This window comes from Ixodes scapularis, unplaced genomic scaffold (genome assembly GCF_016920785.2).
Source record: "Ixodes scapularis isolate PalLabHiFi unplaced genomic scaffold, ASM1692078v2 PGA_scaffold7__128_contigs__length_106722199, whole genome shotgun sequence".
In the NCBI taxonomy this organism is placed as follows: domain Eukaryota; kingdom Metazoa; phylum Arthropoda; class Arachnida; order Ixodida; family Ixodidae; genus Ixodes; species Ixodes scapularis.
The window spans coordinates 95,150,586-95,171,863 of NW_024609882.1; the positions used below are offsets into that span (position 1 = coordinate 95,150,586).

Genomic DNA, 21,278 nt, shown 5'->3' on the forward strand with positions numbered 1-21,278 from the left:
ACCAGTCGTTATGTCATGACCTATTTTCTTGACCTTTTTAAAAATACGAAGATTGCGCGTGCAGCGCTTTGAAAGGCGCTTAAGATGCGCGAGATCGGAGGTTCCGAGGACTCTTTTTGTGACAGACGCTCCGGGATATAGGGCCATCAGTGCTACTTTGAAAATCATTTGCTGCTGCCTTCCTGCACCAAATTCAAAAATAACTTGATATTCGAGATCCTGGAGGGGAAATAAAGACAAAGTGTTTTTCCTTAAATAGAAGAGCACTTCCACTTCCCTTTAAGGGGATTTTTATTTCTTCAATCCCGAACTGGTCGACAATTTGCGTCTTATTATTTAAATTAAGTACGACCGAAGTACTATACTTAGGCTTCGAGGAAACGATATGCACTGTAAAAATGAAACGGGCGTGGAGGAAGAATTTTTAACAGCCAATTATCGAAGCGCCCCAAGCGTCCTTTGCGTCGCCAATGAATGCGGGGAGCAAGACGTCTGCATCTTGAGCGCAGGGGTTCCGGTGACGTCAGAACGATACCGAGTTCTGAATGGCTTTGATTGGAAGCATAGTGGGTAGGCCTCGATGTTAGATGCCTTGAGATCTACCCGGTATTTTTTTTCAAGCAGCCAATGAGAACTCGGCGTTCTTACATCATCGCATCTCCTGTGCAAGAAGCAGACGAAATTGCGCTCCGCATAGGCAGCGGTTGACTAATCTGCCACATTTTCGAACTTCTGCTTCCTTCTGTCACGCCGTTCGAGAACAGTGTTCTTGTTTGGCATGCGCCCTGGCAAATGTAGAATTGGGGGGCTTTTTGACGGCATGTGATGCCCTCGACTGCATATCATCAACGTCGTTTTTTTGTTTTTTTTATTTAACTGCATATCATCAGCGTCGGTATTTTTTTTATTTTTGGACGGAAAATGTTTCAACGAACCGGAAGCAAGGGAAGATCTACACACACATTGGGTGAGCAGGGTTAAATTCCCGTACTTGGGCTACGAACCATATTTCGCCTGTAGGCTGGACGGACCTCATGCCCTTTCGTGGAACACCACACTCCTGAGTGTCTCTTAGATCGTACTGTGCCCTGATTGAGTTTCTGGTGCAATGGAGCTTCATAAGTTGGAAGCCTGGCCGTGTAAGCGATTCATTAGAGTGCGGTGTCTAGAACGCGTCTTTGACTCGTGTGTTTGGCGTCCTATTTTCTACGAATATCAACAGTGCCTCGATGTGGCAACAAATGACTCCCTGGAAGAAGGCATGTCTCGTTTTTTGATGCCGCGATTCTGGCAGTTGTTGCTAAAGGTCCCGGCTAAAAGTACTATCGAAAGCGAGTGTCAAGGCACGAGCGCCGTGGTTTCATGGCCTTCACTGACTCCCAACTCCTGGCTGCTGGAGTTTCCCTGGCCTGCTAACATGAAGAGCGACCTGCAGCAGAACAGGCATCTGCCACATCCACAACCACTATTGTCACGCGGCCAGGATCGCGGAAGGCGACGACATGACACTTTAGGATGTTAAGAGGCGGACATCGAGGGTCCACTTTTTGGGATGTACTAAACACACCAGTGGGAAACAGGTTTCAGGAATCATAATTATAAACAGCATCAGCGCAAAAAAAAAAAAAAAGAGCAGGCGGAGAAATACACAGAAAGATAAACAGGGGTTCTGCCTTGCGACTAGTTTATTTCAAGCTCCACATTTCTACAAGAAGCAATGCCATAACACAAAAAAGCCCCGTGTGAATCTGCAGTACAGTCGCAACCATAACTGCCACACCTTAACGGACCCTAAGGTTTCCTTACGTATCTCAGAGTAAACCTGGTGACCTTCATACTACTTTGTGGTGACGTGCTTCGCTTCTTCTGCTGCGTTCGGCACCTTACGTGGAGCAGCCATCGCCAATAGGGTATTGTAGTAGACCGTTCTTCTCCTCCGCTACAATATCTGTGAAGGAAACGCCGCAGCTGCGCATGCGCGCCGTCAGCCTTCTCTGCGTAGTTCAAGGTCTTGTGGCGGATTACGGAGCGCTATCAGGGTGCTTAGCGGTCTGCCGAAACGGTCTACTACAATTCCCCAATGTCTGCTCGCTTATTTTTAACGTAAAACGTTCTTCGGCTCAAACGATTTTGTGAAGCCTGATTAAACTTCCCCGCTAGATTTAGCGGAAAAAATGACATCACATTACTTCAGCACCAATTCAGTCTTCCCCGCTAAATATAGCGGGGAAAAATGACGTCACGTGACCTACACATAAATTCACTTTCCAAACTAAATTTAGCAGGCAAATTGACGTCACTTGACCTGATGTAACGTTACCTATACACCAATTCAGCTTCACCGCCAAATCTAGCGGGAAATTTCCATTACGTTACACCGATTGCATATCGGTGCAGTCACGAGGTGCCAATATCCCTAAACGCTGGTAATGCTAGAACGTTTCACGCATTCAAAAAAAAAAATTGCATAGGAATTTGCGATACAATTAAAAAAAAAAATAGAGTGCAGGCGAGCTGGTGTAAGTTGAACATAATTGTAAACCTGAGACTGGGGCCCCAGTCTCAGGTTTACAATCATGTACAATTTTCTTATACGCAAAGAAACCATCTAACGGACGTGGTGTGAGACCAGGGATGGGCAAAATACATGCAAATGTTTATCGAAATACAAATACAAAATAGTTCAGCGAAAATGTATTTAATTAAAAATATAATTACATTTCCAAAAAAGTATTTAAATACAAGATACAAATACAACCAAATGTATTTGGTCTCCCTCCAAATACTTTTCCAAATACATTCCTTAAAATTTGCGTCAGCGATTTCAGGGCACCTGCAACGGGTTTCTGGGTATCTCATTTTAATTTTGCATTGCACACTCGGGAGTTAGTGTGCGAGGCTCTAGAAACGTAATAAAAATATAATCACAAGAAAATTAATCAGCTTGGACGTAATAGGTGAAAAAAGTACAAAGCTTCAAGCAGCTTTTTTTGTCGATTACATTTTGGTATAGACCAACAAAGAACCGAGACTACCAAGACGCGCAGCACTAGCTAGAGAATTTTTTATTGTAGCAACACGCACCAGTTACGAAAATCTGGACGACCCGCGCATTTAGAATGTTCCAGGCAAAAATATGGGGGGAAATCAGGCTGGAAAGCATGACAAGTGGTCACAGGCACTTATTTAGCCAGTCTGCCTGTGAACGTCGATTTCGTCACTATTCCTGCCCTGGACTATCACCGTAGTCACAAAGTCACTAAACGCTTGTGCTTGGTTGAGAGACACTGCATTCGGCGCAGAACGTAGTTTTCTTCCTGCTCTGGACAGCGACAATAAATTTGAGGGATGTATTTTCACCCACAAAATTGTATTTAATTACAATTGTATTTGAAATACCCACGTTTTAGTATTTAGATACACACGTCAAATACATTACCCAATTTGTAATTAAATACAATGCAAAATACACAAAGTATTTGAAAATACTTGTATTTGAAATACTGCCCATCCCTGTGTGAGACTCAGATGGCGTGATGCGACATCACCAGCACTTGCGCGGTGGTCTAGTGGGTGCTGCGTGAGACGCGTTGGACCAGGTGTCCTCAACTCGTCAGGTTTATTATTGCGGTGCGTCGAAGCAGCTGGCCTGGCTCTGTGGCAGCGTTCTCGCTTCATAATGAGCGGATCAGGGGATTGAAATCTGGGAAAAAACGAGGCGAATGGTGGAGGGTTTACGTTTTTCATGCGTCTGTCGGCATCGACGACGGTCGCCCAACAACGTCCTCCACGAACATTTGAAGTGCGGTGGATGAGCCCTTAACAGCTGTCGTCGTGAAATCGTTTTACGAGCGAGTCAATGTCGCGTGTGCAGAGTTCATCGGTTTTATGCTCGTTTTATGGTATTGCTGTTCCCAGAAAAGTAAAAGATGAGAAAAAAAAAAAAAAAACGAATGAAATGGAATACTACCAATTCACCGTCAAAGGGACGCTGACGGGAAGAAAAGATTTTCTTAATGATTTTAATAATATTTCGAAAATTTTCTAATAAGACAATTTTGTCTACCCATATTTACGCCGTTAGACGCCACTTAGGGAAAAGGGGGGGGGGGGGGGGCGGGCAGCCCTGCTCTGGGTCCCACCCGGTGCTTTCAAAACTAAGAACTTTTTCTCGGCTCTCAATATTGGAGAGGTGATTGACGTGTGAAATGTTAATGGCGAAATTTTCACTCCGTGCCGTAATAGTGTTTTAATCGATAATAGTTTCTTTTTTGTTTGAGAAACAAATAATTTAGATGGAGTCATTATTGTTTTCAAAAATTTCCCCGAGGTTTCCTTTCCGCTTTGGTTTCAAACGACAGCAAACACGGCCGTAGGCGTTTTCGGAGTGAGTAATCAACGGGAGCATCTCGTCGAGCTCGTCTATTTTAATAAGTGCGATCTGTTCTGCGTTCACTGAGGTGTATAGGCGGAGATCTCCTCAACCCCTCTATCTTGCAGCAAGCAACTGTCGTAAACACACGCCCTCGGAAGCGCTGTTTGCGCTGTGGGTGAGCTTTGGATTTGTAGTGGGCGGTAGCGTGACTGGCCTATGCATAGAGTTTCCGTCTGAATATGTTAGTTGATCAGGCGTGATTTGTTTTTTTGCACATGCTGATGCTACATAAAGATATTGGTTCCCATAAAAGAAGCCCTACTGCTCTGCGAACTATGCAGCCCTTGCGATTGCCACCATGGTTCCAATACCGAGAATATACCTACGCAGGTGCGAACTTGTGAGATATTTGGCTAGAGGCAATCTCGCGTCTAGTTTATCCAGGCTTGTTCCCGTCATTTTTTTTTTTTTTTTTGCGAAAGGAAAGCAGCTTTAGGTTTTGCAGTGCACCTGGCCTGCGAATGCGAATTTTTTTAGGTCGCGTTTTAGTTGTGCGTTGTGAAGCACACCCACCTTGCTCGCGGATGAGATGCGAGTAAGTAACGAGAACAAAAAAGCTGGAAAGACTTTATATTTGTTTTGGTGAATTTTTTTAGTCCTTTCGCTCGATTTACCGCACTTCGGCAGACGCTGGAAGACGCTTGAATTAGACTCTGGCGCCGTGGCTTGTTTATGGTGAAACGCTAGAACACCACTTTCATGGTGGCGCCTAGCAAGCGTTGCAGAGGTTTGAGTGCGGAGGCGAAATAGCAGACGGACAAAGGCGAAAACGCACGCCGACGCGCAGCTGTCATATCCGCGTCTTCCAGGCGTTGCAGACGACGATCGATGGTTGTGTAGAATAGCAGACGATGTCGGAGGCTGCCGCGCGTCGCCTCGCACTACAAGACGGCGTTGTCAGGCTTTCAAACTAGACGCACCGGATGCCGGGAAAATGGAGACAATAGGCTTCCTAGCATGCTCGGTCGAGCATGCAAGCCAATCCAGTAGTAATGGGCGGAGCCACTGATTTGAGGGCGTGGCTTAGAACGGGACATGATTGCCACCTGAATTGCCTCTAAAACGTCAATATTACGCAAAAACAAACTCGCACACAAATTCTGAAAAAAAAAAAAAATAAAGTGTCCCGATTTTTTTCTCTAAAAAAAATAATATTTTTTTTTCTTTTTTTTTCGCTTCAGTACTTCTTTCAGGTGGCAGCTCACCGTGCATGCAGTTTTGCTTCATTTTGGAAGGTTTATAACTTTCATAGTATTGTACAATCACAATGGTAATGCTGAATTAAATAACTGTTTTTAAGTACACTTGAATGTATCGATATTACGTTTATTGTTAGTTGTTACTTTAATATTTACCATTTAATAGACAACAGTTTATGACATTGAAGAATTGTTCTTCTCCACTTCTGACGTTCCAATGGCCACGATAATTTACGTGAAAGGTCTGTTGAATATTGTTTTTAAATACCCTATGAACTTTAAAATTGTGTTATTTCCTCGTGCTCTAAAAACTAGACTAATGTCAGCTAACGAAAAAAAACAAGACAATAAATACGAGGCATCTCTTGATATTACATTTCCTACGAACTGCATATGTAGAGATTGCACGTAAAGTTCAATATTCAATCGCAAACCTTTCGCATTCAGTCACGGCACCTTGCAGTTTTCTAATATGTAATAGAGATTGCGACACGTGTTCAAGAATGTCTTGATTTGCACTTGTCATCATGTGCCGCTTAGAACACCGCCTCAGAGGCCAAAATGACGTGATGAGAGAACGAAATGTCGGGGTGTCAGATGCGTGTATGCTTGCAGTGAGCGAGCCAGAAATGAAAGAACAACAATTGTGAGGATGCGAGTGTATCGCAGCTGCTTTTACCCGCGTTTCTCTGTGTATTGGTATGCCCAAAGGAAATTGACGCCTTGAAAAGGATTCGGGCGGATCCAGTTCCCCCATGATCGCGAATTATTTTTTTTTATCAAATTAAGAGATTGTTTTTGAAATTCCATTGTGACTTGTGGCAATTGTGCGACTACATTTTGTTTCATAGCCGTCTCGGTGAAGCTTAACCTGAAATAATATATAAAAAAAGTATCGGTGGCTCTGAGGCAAAGCGCTGGCCAAGGGTCCCCATTTGGCGGGTTTTAATGTGTCCGAGGTGCTCACAGTCTAACGGAGGCCTATTACTGAGAAGGCGGTCTGCAATCCAGACTTCGGTTGCACGACAAAAGATCTCCAGTCGGTAAAAAAATTAATTCGCTGTTTTTTCTGCAGCGCCGTGCCGGATACCCTTCCCTGGTGTGGCCTTAAGACCTGAATTTTGACTTCGCCTTGCCTAAAGATCAAGGCGAAGCCAACACTACGGGCCGATAAACCCGATCAAGCAGCTTCAAGATTTCACGGTCATGCAGTTCTTTTTTTTTTAATTTGTACGTTGATTGGCTATACCAAATGTACTGAATACAACGTGACATTGAGTCTTTAGTGAGTGCGCTCGCGTTTTAATGCGTTAGCGTAAGAAGGTTCGTGCTGACGAAAATCCGGCGGTGACTTTCGTTTGTAAGCGCCGGGAGAGTTGGAGAAAAATGGGAAAAGGTGATCCGGGTACGACGCTGACGTCAGCAAGGGTCAACCACTCCCTCTCTCTCTGGCGCTGACAATCTGACAGACACTGGCGTGTTTTCATCGAAACGAGCTCCTTCGTTTTCGGCAAAGTCACGAGCACAGCTTTCGCGCAGCCAGAGAGGCGGAGGCGCTGCGCAACACTTCCGAGATTACAAAGCTGTAGTGCTGAATGACATGGCGTCATCAGAGAAGGCCAACGCTGGACACAGATTGGAAACAAGTGCGGTGTCAGCGCTCCTTCGAGTCAAGTTTGAGCCGAACGTTGACAAACTCGTCGTGACTCATCTGTACCCATCGTTGGCCTTCTCTGATGACGCCATCTTATTCAGCCCTACGACCTTGTTATCTAGGAGGTGTTGCGCCGCCGCGCGGTAGAATGGGGGCATGCTCAGTTGCATTCGGGCTTGTTCCAGGCCCGAATGTTCTACGCCCGAACCTTCCATGCGGATTTTTCCAGAAGCCCACGCGTGTACATAAGGGGCTTCGCGTGGCGAGCAAGAGTCAGTCTCGCCCCTGCGCTCGATCCTACGGTTTCGCCGACATCGACGCCCGCGACGCTCTGCTGTTTTCTTTTATACCCTTTAATTTTTGGCACAAGTTCCCCACATTAAACTTTTATTTCTTCCTGTTTACTTATTGTTTTTTTGTCACCACCCATGACATTTTGGTGGAGGTGTGGAGTACTGCATGCCCGTGCAACGTTCCCCTCCAAGGGCCCGCAGTGCAAGTCCGATTCCCGGCTCGGTGAGAAGACCACTCACCGCGGAACCTGAAACTCGGATCAGCCGCCGCACCAAGGGAGAGGATCCTGAGTACGGTTTGCTGCTGGACAAGCCCAAGCCGAAGAAGACGACGATGGCCAACCAGTCGCAAGCCCCCGCCGCTTCTTGCGTCATCGACGTGCCCGTCGCACCGTGGACGGCTGCCCCCTTCCACGGTGAACTCTACGAAGGCGTCGAAGACTGGATTGACCGGTATGAATGCGTTGCCCGCCACAATTGCTGGACCAACGAGCAGCGCCTGCACAACGTCTACTTTTCGCTTGAGGGGACCACCAAGCACTGGTACGAGAACCATGAGTCCTCTTTGACGTCGTGGGACATTTTCAAGACCGATATGAAGGCTACGTTCGTCAACCACCACCGCCGAGAGAGAGCCGAGGACCTACTGCGAACCAGGACCCAGGGCCCCAACGAGAGCATCACCGGCTTCGTAGAGGACGCTCTGCGCCTGAGCGCCCGCGCCGACCCTCGGACTACAGAAGAGAAGAAACTACGAATCCTCATGCGCGGGGTGAGAGACGACATCTTCGGAGGCCTCGTCCGCAACCTGCCGGCAACCGTCGACGCCTTCCTCACCGAGGCGACAAACATCGAGCGCGCCCTCCAAGCGCGCGCTTGCCACTACCAGCGGCAGCCAAGCGTCACTGCAACCGCGCTGCTTAGCGGCGAAAACGCTCCTGGTACGGACATCCGCGAAATTATCCGGGAGGTCGTCCGGAAGGAACTGCGAAGATTGGTGCCAACCACCAGCCGTCCGCCAACCCTTTCCATCGCCGAGGATGTCCGAGAAGAAGTGCATCGGGCGCTCCAACCAGAGGCTCCCGTCACCACGGTGGCACCGGAGGAACCGACGTTGAGCTCCGCCGCTATGGCCCGTCGACCGCCGCAAGCTTCCCGCCAAGCAATAGCGCCACCCCGAAGAGACGCCCCAACGCCGCAGTACCCCCGACGACAGGAAGATCAAGCGCACGTTCACCCAGAGCGACCTGCGGCGAGGAAGACAGACGTCTGAAGGACGGCCCACCGATGACCGCTGTGTGACCACTGCGGGGAAGCTGACCATATGTACCGCCGATGCTCATACCGACGACTCGGGTTGCGCGTATTCCACCCAAACGACCCGCGCCCCCGGTACGGTGAACACCCTCGGGAGATCGACGAGTACCTGCGACGACCTCAATCCCCCAAGCCTGCGTCCCGCCGATAGTTCCGATCGCCTTCGCCACGACGTCCAGCTTCGCCGATGCACCGACCCCGACGTGAAAGCCTGTCGCCCCTCGCTCCTCGCCGGGGAAACTTGTCGCGGCAACGCCTGGAGCTGGAGCTGCCGAAGACGACCGACGTAAAGAGCCCCCAAGAACGACGGAGCGCTCCCACTCTCCCGACTCTACGCATCACAACGACGCTCCTGCATCGGTGTCCAACAACTTAAACGTTGTTATCGACGGCCTTGACGCATCGGCACTCGTGGACACCGGAGCAGACTACTCAGTCTTGAGTGGGAGGCTCTCCCGCCGCCTTCGAAAAGTCACGACCCCGTGGGATGGACCTCAATTACGCACCGCCGGAGGGCACCTCATCACACCAGTCGGGAGATGCACAGCTCGCGTCGAGATCCACGGTGAGATGTGCCCTGTGAAGTTCGTCGTTCTGCAAGACTGTTCGAGAGACGTTATCCTCGGAATGGACTTTCTCTGCGAGTATGGCGCCGTCATCGACCTCACGGCAAACCAGTTGACGCTGCGAAATCCTGTCCTGCCGCCGGCGGAGACGAACACGACGTCAACCGCTATCCGAGTTATCGCCGACCATGTGAATCTACCACCGCGGTCGAGGGTTTTCGTCACAGTTATAACCGACGCAGCCATGCACGGTGAAGCTCTTCTGGAAGGCAGCGTCCAACTGCTCCTCCAAGACGGAATTGGTGTCGCACGAGGCTTAACGGACCTCCAAGAAGGACGTACAACTGTTCTTGTGACCAACTTTCGAGTGGAGCCGCAGCCCCTAACGAAGGGTACCACCGTGGGCCACATCGAGGAGCTTCAGGCGCCAGCCGTGGTCACCGCAATCTCCGAGGAAACCTCGTCGTCACAGCAGATGATCACGACGCCGCCGCCGCTCGACATCGACCCCGACCTCCCAGCTCCGAAGCGTCGGCAACTGGTTAATCTCCTTGCCGAATACAGTGACTGTTTTGCCACGACAGCGAAAGTTCCCCGAACACCAATGGCGAAACATCGCATTATTACCGGCGACGACGCACTCCCTGTCCACCAGTCGCCGTATCCAGTCTCCTTAGAGGAAAGGAAAGTGATTCAAGATCGAGTCCAGGAGATGCTCGACGATATAATTCAACCCTCAAGAAGTCCATGGGCGTCCCCAGTCGTCCTTGTAAAGAAGAAGGACGGCAGCCTGCGGTTCTGCGTGGACTATCGTCGACTGAACGCTGTGACGAAGAAGGACGTTTATCCGCTTCCCCGCATCGACGATACGTTAGACCGACTACGCCACTCCCGATATTTTTCGTCAATGGACCTGAAGAGTGGTTACTGACAGATTTAAGTCGACGAACGTGACCGGGAGAAAACTGCCTTCGTCACTCCCGACGGAACACACGAATTTAAAGTAATGCCGTTCGGACTTTGCACAGCTCCATCCACAATCCAGCGCGTCATGGACACCGTGCTGGCAGGTCTGAAATGGCAGAGCTGCCTCGTCTACCTGGACGATGTCGTGGTATTCTCACGAGATTTCGACGAACACCTAAGACGACTTCGAGCCGTGCTTCAAGCCATCAAGACCGCAGGCCTGTCACTCAAGCCAACAATGTGTCCGTTCGCCTATGGGGAACTAAAGTTCCTAGGCCACGTCGTGAACAACAAAGGTGTTCTACCTGACCCCGAGAAGACCCGCGCCGTAGCTGCATTTACGCAGCCGGCTGACAAGAAGGCCGTGAGAAGATTTCTCGGACTCTGTGCCTACTACAGGCGCTTTGTTTGAGAATTCGCCAAGCTGTCCGCACCGCTGACACACCTCACGAAGGACGCCGTAAAGTTCGAGTGGAAAGAAGAGCACCAGAGATCATTCGACGAGCTCAAACGAAGATTCCAGACGCTCCCGATTCTTGGCCATTTCGAACAGTCTGCTGAAACCGAGATCCACACCGACGCCAGTAACACCGGACTCGGTGCGGTACTAGTCCAAATGCAGGAGGGCGCAGAGCGAGTCATCGCATACGCAAGTCGGACGCTGTCTAACGCGGAGAAGAACTATTCGACTACTGAAAAGGAGTGCCTCGCTGTCGTCTGGGCAATAACAAAGTTTCGCCCATATTTGTATGGAAGTCCTTTTCGCGTGGTCACAGACCACCACTCGCTCTGCTGGCTGGCGAATCTGAAGGACCCCTCCGGACGCCTCGCCCGGTGGAGCCTACGACTGCAGGAGTTCGACATGACCGTGGTGTAGAAGTCCGGCCTGAAGCACAATGACGCCAACTCCCTGTCAAGGGCCCCAGTCGAGGCGGCTCCTGCCTGCACCAAAGAGGACGGCGATGAGTGCTTCCTCGCGCTTTGGATGTCAGCGACATGGCAGCACTCCAACGAGACGACCCTGACCTGCGAGCACTCATCGTGCATTTAGAGGGACAAGGAAGCGCCGTTCCCCACGGTTTTGTACGAACGCTGCCAGCCTTCTCCCTCCAGCGAGGTGTGCTCTACAAGGAGAACTTCAGCGACAAAAACATGGCGTGGCTGTTGGTGGTCCCTTCCAGTCTTCGAGAATAAATTTTTCAAGCCTGCCACGATGACCCGACGGCGGGACACCTTTGCTACAGCAGAACTTTTGCCAGAATACGCGAAAAATACTACTGGCCCAAGCTCACGAAGACAGTGCACCACTACACCCGATCTTGCCACGAGTGTCAACGACGAAAAAAACCACCGACGAGACCGGCAGGAATTCTTCAGCCTATTGCGCCGCCATCTGCTCCATTCCAGCAAATCGGAATGGACTTGCTTGGGCCATATCCACCATCGACGTAAGGAAACCGATGGATAATCGTCGCAACCGATTATCTCACACGGTACGCCGAGACAAAAGCCCTTCCATCAGGAACGGCTGTTGAAACCGCCACGTTTTTCATCGAGTCCATTGTCCTCCGGCACGGCGCCCCCGAAGTCTTGATCTCAGACCCTGGATCCTCGTTCATGGCCCAGCTGACACAGGAAGTCCTTCGTCTCAGCCACACGACCCATCGTCGCACCACGGCGTAACACCCGCAGACCAACGGGCTGACGGAAAGACTCAACAAGACCATCGCCGACATGATTTCCATGATAATGTAGTGATTGCGCAGGCGAGCTGGTGGATGTTAACCATTTTGTTCTTAGCCCGAGACTGAGGCAGGAAAAGAGGAAAGTTTCAAAGTAGAAGAAAAATGAACAGTCGAGGACACGTCTCTATTTAGTTATAGAGACGTGTCCTCGACTTTTCATTTTTCTTCTACTTTGAAACTTTCCTCTTTTCCTGCCTCAGTCTCGGGCTAAGAACAAAATGATTTCCATGTACGCCAACGTGGAGCACAAGACATGGGACGAGGTGTTGCCCTACGTTACCTTTGCCTACAACACGGCCGTGCAAGAGACCACCGGGGTTACACCATTTCAATTGGTTCATGGTCGCAAAGTGACGACAATGCTGGACGCGATGTTACCTCACGAACCGGCTGTCGACGGGATCGATGATGCCCAGTTGGCTACCCAACGGGCAGAAGTAGTCCGTCAGCTCGCCAGACTCCGGATTAAAGCCCAACAACGTGTCGACACTGGCCGCTACAACCTTCGTCGTCGGGACGTCCACTTCCAGCCCGGAGACAGGGTGTGGCTGTGGACACCGATCCGCCGCCGTGGTCTCAGCCAGAAACTCCTGAAGCGCTACTTTGGACCCTACAAAGTGCTTCGTCGACTCGGGGATCTGAACTACGAGGTGATGCCCGACTGAACACGGACTTCATCACGCCGCCCTCCACGACCAGAAGTCGTCCACGTCGTGAGCATGAAGCCGTACTACGGTCGATAGGACAGTGGACCTTATGTATTCCAAATGACTCTTTAGTTTACCGGGTTTTTTTTTGTTTGCTTTGTTTTGTGCTGCATCGGGGCGATGCGCTTTTTAAAGAGGGGAGTAATGCCGCGCGCGCAGCTGGCTGAGTAGGCAGCGCGCGCGTGGCCTAATGGTTATCGCGCTTGTCTCCCACGCGGAAAGCCAGGGTTCGATTCCTGTGAGCGACGTGTCTTTTGTTTATTCATGCTATTTAGTGTTCTGGAAAATTCGAGAATCATGTTGGGCTTGTTCTACGCGCGAACCTTCCATGCCGATTATTCCAGAAGCCCACGCGTGCACATAAGGGGCTTCGCGTGGCGAGCCAGAGTCAGCTCGCCCCTGCGCTCGATCCTGCGGTTTCGCCGACATCAACGCCCGCGACGCTCTGCTGTTTTCTTTTGTACCCTTTCATTTTTGGCACAAGTTTGCCACATTGAACATTTATTTCTGCCTGTTTATTTATTGTTTTTTTGTCACCATCCGTGACAATATATCGCTGCGGTCGAGTGACGTTCGTGTAGATGTCTTCTTTTCAGCGTCATACTGCGGACCCCAGGCAGGCACTCAAGCTATCTCCAACGGTATTTACAATTATATTGAAATAAATACACAATTGAATTGAATTGGTTGTGTTAAGAAAATAATTAAAGCACTTAAAATAATTCAGATATAATAGCTTCAAGACGGTATGAATTGATAAATAAAAAAGAGCAAACAGCGAGGAAAAAAAAGGGGACAGGACAGAGCGCTTAATCCTACTGGGTGTTTCATGCATTCACCGAGGAATTAATTATTTATTGTTGATGTAAGCGAATGCCTGATAACTCCCAGTAGAAGAAGAAAACGAAATTGTGAGAGAAAAAAGCCAGCCGGCTGTGATACCTTATATCCTGAACATATCTCACAACTTCAAAAGAATGGCCTCAAAATAAGAAGTATCGGTGGCATTATCAGCACCGAACGAGCTAAAAAAATGTGTCAAGATCAATTCCCTAACTGAAAATAGTAAACGTTGCACCGTCAGTCATACTCATAAGTACGTCACTGCAACGCCAACGTAGGTTATGAACTTCCGTTCACTTGTATGAAAGCGTACGTTAGACAATCGGGTCGCTGTGTGACTGTGAGACTTTGAGAGCATCGCCTTTCTTTTAAATTATCTTATTCGGGGCTTCTCACCGTACACGCCCGCGACTGCCACTTCACACCTATATTTAAATAGACTAAAATCCGCAAGCGCTATCTTAAAAAGAAATCCAGAGAACTCTATGAGGCAAAAACCGTCTTGTCTCAAGGGGAATCTTGCATAAGCACTCCATCAATAGCCTTGTATGAGAAAGAGATGGGCTGGCTCAACATTCTTCCTTAACCCGTCAAGCTTTAATGTTTTCTAATTTATTCTTTGACCTGGGTTGCAATTGCTCATAGTTCTAAAAAGAAACAAACAATTATCGCGCTTTTTTATATTTCTTTTTATCTCTCTTTTTAGAGCGCAGCTCTTAGGCGCCCGTTTCCGGCTTGAGCGGCGTCGCCGTTGGCGTCGGCGTTACCAAGGTCATCCCAAGGTCACGTGACCCCCAAGGTCACCCCAAGGTCACATGACCCCTCCCAAGGCCACCTCAAGGTCACGTGACCCCCAAGGTCATCCCAAGGTCACGCGACCCCCGAGGTCACGTGGTCCCCTCCCCAAGGTCACATGACCCCCGAGGTCACGTGACCCTCCCAAGGTCACCTTAAAGTCACGTGACCCCCGCGTGACCTCCCAAGGTCACGTGACCCCCAAGGTCACGTGACCCCCCAGGTCACGCCTCCCCGAGGTCACGTGACCCCCCCCCCTCCCCGAAGTCACTTGACACCCCCCGAGGTCACGTGACCCCCCCCCCCCGGAGCATATTAAAGAATGAGGGGAGGAGGAGGAGAAGGAGGAGAAGGAGGAAGGGTCTACCCTCCCCTCAGTACCCTTCCCTCCTCCTCCTCAAGAGCTGCGCTCCAATTCGGCGTTACAGGGAGTTGTAAACGGCTTTCACTTTCTCTTTGCTAGTGTAAAGGAGTGAAAATACATGTAATTTTTAATTTCTTTAATGCGTCTATCATCTACAGCATTAATCTACACCATTGTTTTTCTTGTTCCCCTTCAGGGATTATTTTCGTCATTCTTGTCCAGCTCGCTTTCACCTTTGCATTTAATTGCATTATAACAATAATTACTTTTGGTGTCAACTTGTCAACGACATAACTTCCGTGATACGTTCGACGTCGCTCGGGTAGCTCGACCGATCTTGCTCGGATTCTCTTCCACAAATTAGCACAAGTTTCTTAACTTTTGCCACATGGGTTTACGCCACACATACATACCGTACTATGCTAGCTGACAACAGTCTTTCAGTCGAGCGAGAAAGTTGTGACAACAAGCAGCGATCGAGCACTTTTGGGCTATGATGTGCTCACAGTACCGATCGCACAGCCGCATTTCTTTATTTACAGTCACTACATTGGCTGTCATCTGTCCTTAGCTGATTACCTTTGAACAACTCATTAAACGCGAGGTACCATTAAAAATACTCGAGCAACTAAACGTTTTAACATTGCGATGAACATGTTGTTTACTTCTTACCTGAGCGAGCGACCTGCCGCGGCATGCTGCTTTAGGGGCGTTGCAGCCACTGCTGTGGAAGGTCCGTCTTGGACAGTTTATTTAGAGCCGCGTAAAGTGCGGTATCCACCATGTGGCTGCACTTTGCAGCCCCGCGAGGGCACTCACAGTGACTCTCTAAAATGTCACCTTTATCGCAGAGCATCATCTTTACCGCGTAGCTACAATTTTTAAACGGCGCCTGGACATTCGCAACTAGAGTGAAATCCTTCACCTCAAAAGAAAGGACGTATCCTTCAGGTATGTCCTTTCACCTTTTTCGAAGGCCGCGTTCTCGCCGGTGAAAAAACGGTGAATCTCTGACAGATCCAGGAAAGGTAAAGCAGCCATCGCTTTGACTATCCGACGTAAAGCAGGCGACGTTAACTGCGCCAACCGCGCCAATCGCGATAACCCGCCGACGCCGTTAAAGAGAGAGGGGTCTCGCCGCACACGAAAGGAGGGCGAACGTATTTGGGAGGGAACTTGCGGATACTAAACACCCTCACTCTCGGTTCTTAGCAAACAAACATCGGCACCTCGGGACACCTCGCCAGTGAATCCTTTGACTTCTTTCCTTGATGCGCGTCTGCTAATTGTTAGACTAAAACAACGTACCGCTCGAGTCATTTCGTCTGCCCTCTCTGAAAGGCGAAGTCGAGTTCGCTTGTAAAGACCTGCACTTCCGAAAGTCGCTGGAAAGTTAAGACAGACGCAGACGACGTTGCAAAGGAGCAGACGACGCCCAGATAGGGGGTCGCGATCATCCAATCATGGCTCGGCGTTCTGACGTCACCGCTACCCTCTGCGCAAGAAGCAGACGAACTTGCCCTCCGCATAGCATCACTTCCTCGCGCCGCGCCCAAGCCACAGGAGTCGACCGGGTGACGATGTGACAGTGCGGCTAGGGTGCCTACATGTCTGTCTGTCTCAGGGTGAAGACATCCTTTGTTGCCCTGAGTATGCCAGCCTGTGACGCTCTCGCGCACTCGGTGCGTGACTTGGGTGGTAAAATAGCGTCTATGCATTAGTCAAAGCTACGCACTCGAGGTGAGTGACACCGGATTACACAGTAACCGGAATGCGCGCACTTCAAAATGCATAAAAAGGATTGGACGGGAAAATGGTTGAGATGTCACCACTCAAGCAAAAGCGCGCGTGTGTATGAAGGCAGTACACACAATTAGCGCGACAGGGCACGAACACAGGAAACAAAGAGAACACAGGACAGAGCGCTCTGTCCCGTCTTCTTTTTCTTTCTTGTGTTCGTCCCTGTCACGCTAATTGTGTGTACTGTGTTCAACCAACTAGGCCATCAAATTATTTTGCTGCTATATGAATGCACTTTAACCGCTCATTCACACTGGAAGCGGATCCGCGTTCGCAAAGTGGTTGCGAACGCAGTTGTGTAAAGATCCAGTACAATTGCGCGCGCACTCGATGAGATCAAGTGCGCGTGCAATTGTACTGGATCTTTATAGGATGTATTCACTTAACGCCATATTTGAGGGCGATGTTTAGAGTGCATGAGTGATAAAACGTATTTATCAAAGGAATGCGATTCATCACGATTTCTTGATGTATCCCATTCCTTTAATAAATACGTTTTCTCACTCATGCACTCTCAACATCGCCCTAAAATTTGACTCTGAACAAGCTCACATTAATAGCCTGCTAAAACTGCCGCCCTTGATGGTGCTTAATGCATGCTCGAAAAGGACTGCGGAAGCTCGCCGTCAGCACGCGCTCAGCAGCAACGCACACGGATATGGCCGCCAGTGAATACTCCCTAAACAACCGCGTTCGAAACCGCTTTGGGAGCGAGGATCCGCTTCCAGTGTGAATGAGGGATAAGTGCGGCGACGCAAAAGCACCCCGAGTGACAGAGCCACATAACAGGAGAGTTTAGACAATGGGCTTAGCAAAGGCCGCCGCCAGCGCCGAAACCTCCCCCCGCGGTTAGAGCGTAAACTAAAGGTAGGACACAGCGTCAATCAATCAGGAGGCCGCTGCGTCACAATGTTGCAAACGTCATTTAAAGCGTGAAACAGAAGCGCTCAATCTGGGCCTCTCTACTCCATCTCACATATGTCTGCAGTAAAGACGAAGGCACAGGCGCGTGAGCCTAGCTCAGCGAAATGGTTTTGTTTGTACGAGGACTCGTGCATAGGAGGCACTTTCCAAAGCCACGCGCTCGTGCCCATGCCTTTTTATGCACTGCTGATGTTTGTGCAGATGGAGTATCGGTGACAGTTTGCTCTGGGCCGGCTTGCTACAATAGCGTCTAAGCTAAAACTGGCTGAAAGAAATCAGTGCAAAGGGTGGGGCGAGCGGGCGTCTTGAGCCGAGAAGTCGCGCTCGACTTGTGCGCAGGCTTTGGTGGTGCTTTCGTTCCCCGCCTCAGCTGAGACCACGGTAGCTGAGACGCTTTTTCTAGCAAATCGGGCCTGGTTTGGGGTGCACGTTCGTTTATTCTACACTTTAATATTGGCGTGACGAAGAACTCACCTGCGTAAACTTTTCAGTCACGGATAGCTAGACCTTTTTCACTCTAGCAACGCTAAGACGGCTTAAATTAGTGGTGTCGCATATTTAGAGCTCACGACCACTGCTAGGGGCTGTTGCTCGCCTATTCAAACCAAACTATAGCCACACTCTCCCAATAAACGGATCTGGAGTGACGGCGCCCACAGCGCGCCACCGGCGAAACGCAGAAGTCCAAGACGCGCCGCGCGAGGGTCGAGCACGTCTTAGTAGGACCCGCACCCTCACACCCCGACGCATTTCCGTTAGTTCTCAGGAGCCCGCCAGTTGGAGCAGCCTGTGTCGATGGCCACGCGTTTCGACGTTCGTGTTTCATTCCGTGCTGACTGTACATTTAGCTTCTCATCTGGAACTTTCTTGGGAGCACGTGATAATGAATCTTAAGAGATGCATTCTTGGTGTCTGTTACCGCACTCCTCAGTGTAACACTAGTTTTATGGGCAAGCTACACGATGCTCTTCATGTTGTGGTAACCATTTTTTCCAAATCACCAATGTTTTCTTTTCTTCTCTTTTTTTCGGGGGGGGGGGGGGGGGGGGGGAGGGGGAATTTCATTTCCTCAGTATCGCCTGGTTAGACCAACACCCCACTTTAATCTTATCTTCATTCCAACGCAATCACTTCCTAAACATGTGTTCCAATTTCAACCATAATCAGCTAGTTGAACAGCCAACAAGAATTACAGCTGACGGATGAAGTATACTTGATCTCGTCTCAACTAACTGCCCTTACCTTGTGTCGCCGATTTCGTATTTGTCCAATCTTAGCGACCATACTTTGCTGCACCGGCTTTTTATTATTCAAACAGCTAAATACATAAAGACACAAATGTAATTAGGCATTAGTGTAAAGCCGATTTTTAGCTATTAATGATCAACTTTGCATTGTCGTGCATCTATTTTTGCTATCATGTGACAGGCAGACGGTTAATCTAACTGGGACTTATTTCAAGAAACCGCCACAAGGCTCAGTAACATACACATCCCGTGCCGCTTGATTAAATTTGACGCACAGTCACCGTGGTAAAACGTAACTTTAAAACGACTAGCAAATAAAAGGAAAGGTTTGTTCCGTGCAGCGGAAGGCTCATCATCTGAAAGTTGTTGGGAAACCACAAACTCGCTGCCAAAAACTATTAGGATGCTGTTAGCCAGGCTAAACGTACTTTGATTTACAGCAACCTTAGCATCATTACTAATAGAAAACGCAAAACAGTTTTGCAGTACTGTTAACCGGAAAGTAACTTGTCCCGTATCACTAACCGACGACCCAGGTAACAATTTATGTTGTGGAGACAGTCGGCGGAACAAAGTTTCGCAACAGAAAACAGTTTTACTGCAATCGCGCAACAATGTTGTAGCAACAGTCATAACACTGCAGAAGTGTCCGCTGCTAATACACTGCGGCAACTGTGTCGGTCAACCGTTGATTGTTTCATGGTCGCAACAGTTACCGAAGCATTGCTTTTACCCAGCGAAGTGTGTGCTGTCCTGATGTTGCTAAACTGTTCCCGTGGCAGATTCAAAAACAGTTTGCGTTTACACTGCCAGAACGCAGTCGCCAAACATTGCTTTCCAAAAGTGTTCCAACCGTACGACACAACAGTTTCGCGCTAGGTTGGGATAGATGTGTTTGTTGCGGAAACACTGGACACCATTGTTAGTTGACTGTTGCTCAAGCCTATTCGGCAGACGTTGCGTGCCACAACGGGACTGCCGTTGTACATCAGTTTTTGCCAACTGTTGCCGCATCCATCTTCTCAACATTTGCACTGCATGACCAGGCAGCGCTCCTCGCGACAGTGCTTCCCCATGATCGCGGCAACAATGTCTTGCTTTTGTTGCTAGAGTCTGTCGTGCCACACCTGCGTGGCATAGTTTTGCGGGTGTTCCTCACTTGTCTCGCAACAATTCGAAAACAGTTGGGCAGCGTTTTGGTAACTATTGCGGGCACCTTATAGCGAAACAGTAGTACAGCCAACGTTACTAAAACTCAATATGCTGCCATGGAACACTCCCCAAAGAGGTTGCACCGATCCGTTCAATGGAACCCTACTATCGGCGATTGCTAAGCCACCATTTCTCCCGCCGCGGACACTGAGGAAACTGCACAGCTCTTTCAACTGGCTCAGAGTGTCGCATTCATTAGCGCCAACTATTACTCTTCTATTTTGGCTTTCACCGGCTGTATCGTAGCCGATGAAGGGAGATCAGGTAAAAGGAATATCAGGTAAGAAAAATTTATTTGACACCACTGCGAGTTTATACAATGTTACAAGGTATACAATGTTATATGCTCTACACAAAACAATGTTCACGCGACGCAATGATCACTCCGGCCGTCGCAGCCGGCGAGGCGGAACCGGAGTGCCCGCGGTTACAGCATGTCCAAGGACAGGCAAGCCAAATGTACCTGGCCGTTGATCACCGCCAGGAACCGGGACGACCAACGCCGCAGGAACTCACACTCCCCAAGGAGGAACAGCTCACACTCCAAAAACGTGACCAGCTCCCGTCGCAGTCTCCATAAAAGTGGCCACATCGCCCGTTGGCAACGCTGCCGCACCTTCGAGGAGCAACGGTTGCGCCACAGGACCCATTCGGCCAGCGCTATCACAAGGAAAGCAAAATTCCCTCGGGGCCGACGACCCTGATTGACATAAGGGCGCACACCAGCGTCAGGAAAGGCATGCGCCACAAGGCGCCAGAAAATCTGCGCCACCACGCACTGCGCCGTTACGTGGACGTTTGTCTCCACTGCACTGCAGTTGGGACACTTAACATCACTGACCAAACCCCAACGGAAAAGGCGGTCCTTGGTTGGTAAGACTCCCCAACCTTTCTTCCACTGGAAGTCACACACTTCTCCTGGCAGGCTACCGTGGGGGAGGGGTGGTCCTATGTACGATGGAAGCCCCGGCACTGGCGCCGGAAACTGCGACGAGTGGAGGATCTCAACAAGACGAGACGCCGGAGCCTCAACAATGTCTTTTTTTGACACATGGGCGCGCAGCTGCCGGAAAGTCTCAATATCAGCTCTGTAGAAAGGCGGAACCGTTTCCACGCGGGCGCCAATGTAGGGCGGTTGCGAGGGTTCCAGGTCACTGTACAATGTCCCGAGAAAATACACCGCCAGTGGACGGGACGGGTTGTCCGTGTCA

General features: G+C 49.6%; 1 protein-coding gene across 1 annotated transcript in view; it reads right to left on the reverse strand.

Annotated features, from left to right (window-relative positions):
* Positions 1-21,278, reverse strand: part of LOC120841320 (flavin-containing monooxygenase 5-like) — a 124,622-nt gene that overhangs the window by 59,074 nt on the left and 44,270 nt on the right. The window lies entirely within an intron of this gene.